Raw genomic sequence first — 8,332 nt, 5'->3', positions numbered from 1 at the left:
AACTTGTATGGAATCCTTGATTTTGATTGGTTGAAGATTAGCGTTACCATGGTAGTTCCTATATATTGGAGGGCAAACGTACCATAATAGTAACTTTTATGCAACGAAGTCCTGGATAACTCTAGGCTATGATATTACTATGATTCAATTATCGAGAAGATATGAAGCCATATTTAAAATCATCCCCCTCCATAAAAAAAATCATGGAGTCCCGACAAAGTAATGGTGTTTAATAGTGAGCTCGTAAAGCTTACATTATCCATGTCAAGAAGAAGTATTATTTACTTCTGGATATAATGTCTATTGAAATTTTTAATAAGATAACAAAAATACATATTACCAAACTTAAATTACTTATTTCAGCACTGTATATGAAATTTGTAACATTTTGAATACTTCAGCATTTAAAAGGGGTCCTCCGAGCTGAAAATAATTATGTATAAATACATAAAATATTTACAAAGCAAAACCCTGAAAATGTCATCAATATCTGTAAAAAAAGTAACGAATTTTTTAAATTTTGAAATGTAGCAATATTTATAGTTATATAGACATTTTCATTAATATTCATTACGTGTGCTGTTGATGTCATGTCCCCACTTTCCTTTATTATGTTATCATATGGAATCATATTCATTTCATATGTTATACATGTGCGCATATTTCTTCCCTTTATAACAAAATAAGTTGCATGAATTAATATCTAATGCATTCAATCAATTGTCAATCCATTTTTGTTTCCATTTTCGTTGGACAAAACTTGAATAAACATAATTTCATATAATGAAATACAAAAGAAAATAAGACATCAGTTTGCTCATTGCATTTTCTTCGAGACATGCATAAGAACTGTTTCACCGAAAAAAATGCCAAGTTCTGAAATGCCAAAACAAAGGTGTTTCGTTTCCGATTTGAAGAGGTATTTATTTATAACCACATGGTAGCCCAAAGCTAAACTGGTAGGAATCTACATCACATACTAGGAATACATTACAACAAAAAATATATATATAATAAACCATAACATCTTCAAATCAAGAACAAAGATTGATAATAATGGAAGGAGAAAGAAAGAAATCAAGAAAACGTAGGACTAGAAGGAAGTATAGAGAAGTAAAAGAAACAGAGTGGTATAGGAATAAGAAGCTGAAGGGGGTGTAGGGAGAGGACTCTGAAAGCCAGAGGTGGGTGGAGGATGGGTATAATGGAAAGTGAAATATGACAAAAAAGGAAACATAGAAAAATAAATCATATGAATGCAAATATATTTTGAAGTTAATATTCAAATCAAATTAGAATACGGTAAAATTCAAAATTTCTTAAAGATTAACAAACGCCGATGATGAGTATTAATTGGATACTCTGTGGATAAAAGGTGATATCTGGTAAATAATAATATAATATTGACTGGCCTTAAGGGGAACATCAAATATAACACCCGCAACAGAATCTTGGTCCGAGTCTTTAGACGAGGGCAATATGGTTCTTTTAAGGGCAACATGCATATTTAATATGATGTTTCCCGAAAGAAGAGTCAGTCGATATCATTATTATTACCTAAGGCTGGCTGTACAATGTGTAATTCAAGCTATTATTTGGAACAATTTATATGCCTTTAGTGGTAAAATCTGCAATTCGAGTAAAAATGAAATATCATAGTCATTGTTTCACGTCAAGAGCTCGGAGGGGGGTCCATCAAATTCATGCAAGCATGGAAAATACTAGTTATTAACCCCCCCCCCTCCCCCCCCCCCCCGATGACAATAAGTTGATTACACAACATTAAACATTAAAATTGATTTATAACAGGCGTGTAAGATAGGGTATTGGACTATTCCTATAAGTCTTTCAGTCCTGCTCCGCATGTTCACAAATTTGCCAGTGTTCCTAGTGTTGCATCCGTGTTTACTACGCGGGGACAAGAGGTGATGGAGCTTGGAAAAGAGTCAAGCATGGTCTCTTGACACAGAGAGCAGGAGAGGGTACCTTCTGTCACTGGGGGGATGTATGTTCAGGTGTTCTCTAGCATCTGCGTACCGTATATCATGACCCAGTATAATCCGGCAGGCACGTTTTTGGATACGCTCCAATGACTGCTCCTGCATCTTCGTGATGCCGCTTGACTATACTGGAACAGAGATGAGACATTGTCATTGATTGTATTTTCTGTACTGTCTGTTTACCTTGTTAATATAAAGCGTTTATGAGGCCCCGATTATCTCGCAATTGCTGATGTAATAATGGCGCACTACATTATTACCCATGTTTATTCCGCCAGCTGCTAAAGGCCGTGTGCGCATCCTGCCGGGTACCCATTCACCTCACCTGAATTCAGTGCAGCGTAATGTGGGTAAATTTCTTGCTAAAGGAAAATACTCTATGGCTGGGATTCGAACCCATCTCCCTCTGATTGATAGACGAGAGTCGTAACCACTAGATCACTACGCCAAAAGGAACTTTGTTGATTTTTTTAATCAAGCTTTGAGTCAATACAATGGTTTCTTATAACCATTCCTCATTATAATGATATTTCATTTACACATCAGTCATCATAACTCCACTATGAAATGCTTTGTTTGTGTCGGACTGCATCAATTCATTATACGACGGCGGCGGTATATTCAGTGGTTCCTCAGAAGGTGCCGACGGCTCCGCAGTATGATACCGGTTTACAGCTGGTTGAGCCGGTTGGAACTCGTTTGCTTCAGATCGATGCTGTGGAATAGACCTCGATTGGTGTGCCGCTGGTTGAGACGAGTACACGTAGACATGTTGATCCCGTGTCGCTCGCATAGGTGGAGGTTGTATAACAGTTGTTGTCATGGCAGCACCGGAGTACATAGTCGGGATAGGACTACTGCGCTTGATTCTTCGGCAACAAATGATAGCAAGAACCAACAATACTACTCCAACTACTAAAAAACCTATTCCAATGTACAGCTGAGTACGGTCAACTGCTCGAGGTGACGTTCCAAACGTCAGACTGCTGCCTGTCGTGCTTGCTCCGTCGTTCAAGCTTCCAACTAGAGTGTTTATGACTCCAATGAAGACCGATACACATGAGATGATTATCCAGATAAGTGCGCAACAATAACCACATTGTTGGCATACTCCACCCTGGGTTCGTTGGGGATTCGAATTCAAATTATAAGTTTGTGTTTGTAGCATGACTGATGGGGCTCCTTGTCTGTTAACTGATGCCATTTTGTAGGTATCGAACACGTAGGCCGAATAGAATACTGCGGACCCAGAATCTCAAGGTTCATATTGGATTGATCTTGATGTATGCTTGGAAGATTCTATCCTGAAACAAAATAAAGACATAATGGTGTTGAGAATAATAATCTGTTAGAAAGGGAGAGTTGCCATGGTTGCTGACGCGCGTTCTGGCGAAACAGTCTATTCAGCTCATTTTAATTATACATGCATATATTCATTTCATATGTTAAATATTTATTTATATGTACCCATATCTATTACAGCTGTTTATCGTTACTTTAATTTGCACTTATTGCACTATCATGACTGGTTCCGTCTGTTTGGAAGCAATCATGATGAAATTGATTGTTGAAGACACTATACAAACATATTCAACTTTAGAATTAACATTTCTGTGCCCAAATATAAAGATATTTTACTCTCTTTTGTTTTTGAGAGAAGATCTCAATTGCTTTTATCCACATATCTAACTCAATGTCGCCTCTACACATTAGGAAAGTCCTCCACCCTTTGTGACTCATATGATGAGACAGTAGAACACTTTGTCGGATCTTGCTCCTCTCTTGGTCACCTCCGCCAAGACTTCGTACACAGAGTCGAGGAGTGTCTTACTGACCACCCAGATTACATGGACTTGTATACAGTTGATGATCCATACCAATTTTCCTGTGCTACCTTATTAACCCATCAACCTGATCTCCCTTCCGAAGTGAATAATAGTCTGCTCCTCAAATCTCTCTTTTTTCTACAGAACATTCATGACCACCGCTGCAACTTGATGTTGAATCTCTAACTTACCGAACTGGGAATCGTTCTATTTGTTTCTGAGAATCTCCAAAACAGTGGAGGGATCACCTAAGAGAGAGAGGGGGTTCCACTTCAACCTCGAAAAGAAATAGTTTGAATGGAAGACTGAGATGATCTTTTTATACCAACTCTCAACTCTCAATATTTCTAAAGATTTTGTTCGTCACTTTGTGTAGAAAATTCACCGGTTCGGGACAAACAGATTAAGATGCAGTGAAAATTCCATACTAGTCCAGGATAGGCCCCATAGAAAACTGACAAAACCTTGTTTTTTTTTCATATATACAATATTTTTTGATGGTTTCTTGTCAATTCGAGGGTGCTGATTACGAATCTGAATGATGCCACTCGTGTAACCTTGAGCATTTTCCGCAAATTGGCAAAATCCAATATGGCCGCCAAAATATGCAAATTACCCGTTAAAATCATAAAATTGCCCGCACATTGGTTATAAAATGTATGCATTTGTGTTGCAGGAGTGAAAAACGATTTTTGGCAAAATATTTTATTCTAGATATTCAAAATGACCGCCATAGACCCCTGTATACTACAGTATGTACAATCTGAAAAAAAACCATTATGCACAATATGGGGAAAACTAGATTTTCACAGAAGTGAGCACTAAAGGCAAGTAATTGTGATTTTTAGTGAAATAATGGATGAAAACATGATTGCTAACGAAATGTATCATTAAGTTATGTCATATATGTAATAAATGAAGAATTTTAATATTCAAAACGCCACCAAATGCCCTGACAGTGATGTGTACAATGTTAATATGGACAAAAGAAAATCACAAGAGTGAGTACTAAAATGCATATTACTAGTTTTAAGCTAAGCAAGTGGAATACTGGCTAAAAACATAATTTTTAACGAAATATAAATGCAATTTATGTGATAAATGCTGTATTTTGACATTCAAAATGGCCGCCATAGGCCCATTATACATTATGGACGATGCGATTGGAGAAATTAGTTTCCATAAGAGTAAGAACTATAAAATGCATGTAATTGTGATCACCGAGTACTAATGTCTGAAAACACGTTTTCTAGCGAAACATATAATTTCTTTGTCATGCATGAGATAAATGCTGTATTGTGAAATTCAAAATGGCCCCTATATAGGCCCTAACAGTATTATCTACAATGTAAATGGGGACATGTAATTTTGAAAGAATTTGGATTTACTTGACTATGAAATCCATAAAGTCCTGTTGTATGATAAAACATTATTTGAAAACATGATTTTATGAAATATAGCATTTCTTCTGCCATGTAAGTGATAAATACTGTATTTTGACATTCAAAATAGCTGATACAAGCCGTTGCTAAATGCTGTTACATGCGTATAAGGAATCTACTTTTTACAAGAGAATCATAAAATGCATGTAACTGTGATGTATGAGTAGAAATATTGTCTTAAACATGATTTCTAAATAAATACATCACTTATTGGTCATGGAGGTAATAAATGCTGTACTTTGAAATTCAAAATGGCTGCCATAGGTCCTAAAAGTATTATGAACAATGTGAATGGGGACAAAGATTTTAACAGAATTTGGCTTTGCTTGACTACAAGTATTGCATATAATTGTGATGTAAGAGTGAAATATTGTCTAAAACCATGGTTCCTAACGAGGTATATCATATCTGGTGCATTTAAGGTGATAAATGCTGCATTCTGAAATGGAAAATGGCCGCCATGGACCCTTATTGTATTATGTACAATTTGAATGAGGACAGATAATTTTCACAAAATGGGCATATGGCGGCCATTTTGAATTTTGAAATATAACATTTATCACCTAAATTTTAGATGATATGATATATTTCGTTAGTAATCATGTTTTCAGACAACATTTCAATCATACAACACAATTTAGTCAAGCAAAGCCAAAATCTGTTAAAATCTTTGTCCCCATTCACATTGTTCATAATACTGTTGGGGTCTGTAGCGGCCATTTTGACTTTCAAAATACAGTATTTATCACATACCTGGCATAAGAACTGATATATCTTGTTAGAAATTATGCTTTCAGACAATATTTTACTCATAGATCACAATTACGTGCATTTATGGTGCTCACTCGTGTGAAAATTTATTTCCTAGTTCGCATTGTACATAATACAATCAATGTCTATGGCGGCCATTTTGAAAGTCAAAATACAGTATTAAACCTGAATGATATATTTTGTTAAAAATTAAGTTTTTTTAGACAGTATCCCATTTATTCATCACAAATAAATGCATTTCAGTGCTCACTCTTGTGATTTCCTTGGTCCTCTTTCTCATTGTACATAACACACTTAGGGCCTTTGGCGGCCATTTTGAATATCAAAATACAGCATTTATCACATACATGACATATGAAATAATATATTTCGTCAGCAATTAATGTGTTTCAGTCAGTTTTCCACTCGTTTCTCTTAATAATATGCATTTTAGTGCTCACTCTTGCGAATTTCGTTGGCCCCTTTGCCATAGAAAATAATATTATTTGGGCCAGTGGCAGCTATTTTGAATATTAAATACAATTTTCCCATATATTACATAATAAATGATATATCATGTCAGCATTGATGATTTTCATATATTACTTCGTCCATAGATCACAATTACTTGCAGTTTAGCGATCATTTTTGTGAAAAATTAATTTTCCCTATATTGTACATAATAGGGTATACAGAGGTTTGTGGCGGTCATTTTGAATATCAAGCAATAAATATTGTCAATAAAATGTTTTTCAGAGAGTATTTCACTCCTGCAACACAATTACATACATTTTATAGCCAATTTGCTGGCAATTTTATGATTTTCATGGGTAATATGCATATTTTGGCGGCCATATTGCATTTTGCCAATTTGCGGAAAATGCTCAAGGTTACACGAGTGGCATCATTCAGATTCGTAATCAGCACCCTTGAATTGACAAGAAACCATAAAAAAATATTGTATATATGAAAAAACAAGGTTATGCCTCTTCTATCCTGGACTATACCTTGTAAATAAACTGAATGTATTTCAGCCATTTGGCTTCTTTTTTCAGTGTATGAAACTATGAAACCATTATTCCTACTCTGTGTTGCATGAGCCCCGCGCACACAAGCTCACTGGATCGCCTTAAAAAATAATAATACAGAGAGAGAGAGAGAGAGGGGGGGGGTAGGCGAAATAGTAAATTGCTATATGAATCTGTGCCAAGGACCTACATACGGCATTTTTGTTTTAGAAATAGACGTCTTTACATGCAGCAAAAACAGACAAACAAAACAACAAAGCAAACCTCTACATATAATAGGATTTGTCACATTTAGACTCAATGGTGTGCATATAATAGTAATATAACTAGTAATTGTGATGAAAACGAATCTTACCTGAATACATGAATGGTTTGAATTGAGGAATAACTGTGCTCAGCTCTGGTGTCCATTCCGTACAATATATCAGAGTCATCGGTGTACTTGAACTGATTGATACACAAGTTGGTATGTTCACACGTTTAGGTCATATATCGAACCGAAAATGAACTTATTTCTATGCGCTGTGGCATGTATGCCAATTGCTGCAGTATTATCCCTGTATGGTTGGTCGACAGTCAGATCATACATAGCCGGCTCGCAAGGTAAGTAGCAAAAGGTCATCTGCCTTTGGCATTGAACTAGATTCATCCGATGTAGGGGTTTATTTCGGAGATTCGTATACAGCGATTCATACTAGTGGTATTATGGAAAGCCATGAAACAAACATGTCGAAGGCAAAAAACATCGATCAGCGACATTCACTCGCGTGATAAAAAGACGCTCGTCAAAAACAAATCATAAAAAAACAAAGAACCCCTCATTCAACATGTTCACGTTTATTTCTTCGGCAGGTGATAAGAGAAGTGATGAACTCCGAAAGAGATAGGCCTACATGCAGTTTATACTAGGCATGCTGGTATAAACCCGAGTCGACTGTTTGCATGACCTGCTATCCGACAAGCATTTTAAAAGGGGTTGTATTTAATATCAGGTAATCCACTCACGTACTGAAAAGGGCATACAATTGTCAAAATCGAGGGAAAGAGTATACCTTTTAGCAGCCTTGTGGACATTTTACGTGGAAAAGTGTATATTTTTCCCTATCAAGAAAATATACTATTTGATGCATTTGGCCTATAATAGTGTGGATAATGTGTGGCAGTATATATATTTTTTTTAGATCGAAGCCAGGTTACCTCTTTAGTTTCCTTTATAAAAACAACATGGACGGAAGACAAGAACTGAACCCCCACCGCTCCCCTTCCCGGACCCGCTGTGTCATACT

The 8,332-nt window shown here is 36.1% G+C and overlaps 1 long non-coding RNA gene across 1 annotated transcript; it reads right to left on the bottom strand.

Moving 5' to 3' along the window:
* Positions 1-898: 898 nt before the first annotated feature.
* Positions 899-7,801, bottom strand: LOC135155790 (uncharacterized). The gene is made up of 2 exons (XR_010294961.1): positions 7,402-7,801; positions 899-3,304 (listed from the first exon to the last, which is right to left on the bottom strand). It is a non-coding gene; the product is annotated as an uncharacterized LOC135155790 (long non-coding RNA).
* Positions 7,802-8,332: the final 531 nt, after the last annotated feature.

This window comes from Lytechinus pictus, chromosome 10, assembly GCF_037042905.1.
Source record: "Lytechinus pictus isolate F3 Inbred chromosome 10, Lp3.0, whole genome shotgun sequence".
Lineage (NCBI taxonomy): Eukaryota > Metazoa > Echinodermata > Echinoidea > Temnopleuroida > Toxopneustidae > Lytechinus > Lytechinus pictus.
The sequence above is the reverse complement of the archived record's forward strand: the minus strand, read 5'-3'. Positions and strand labels throughout refer to the sequence as shown.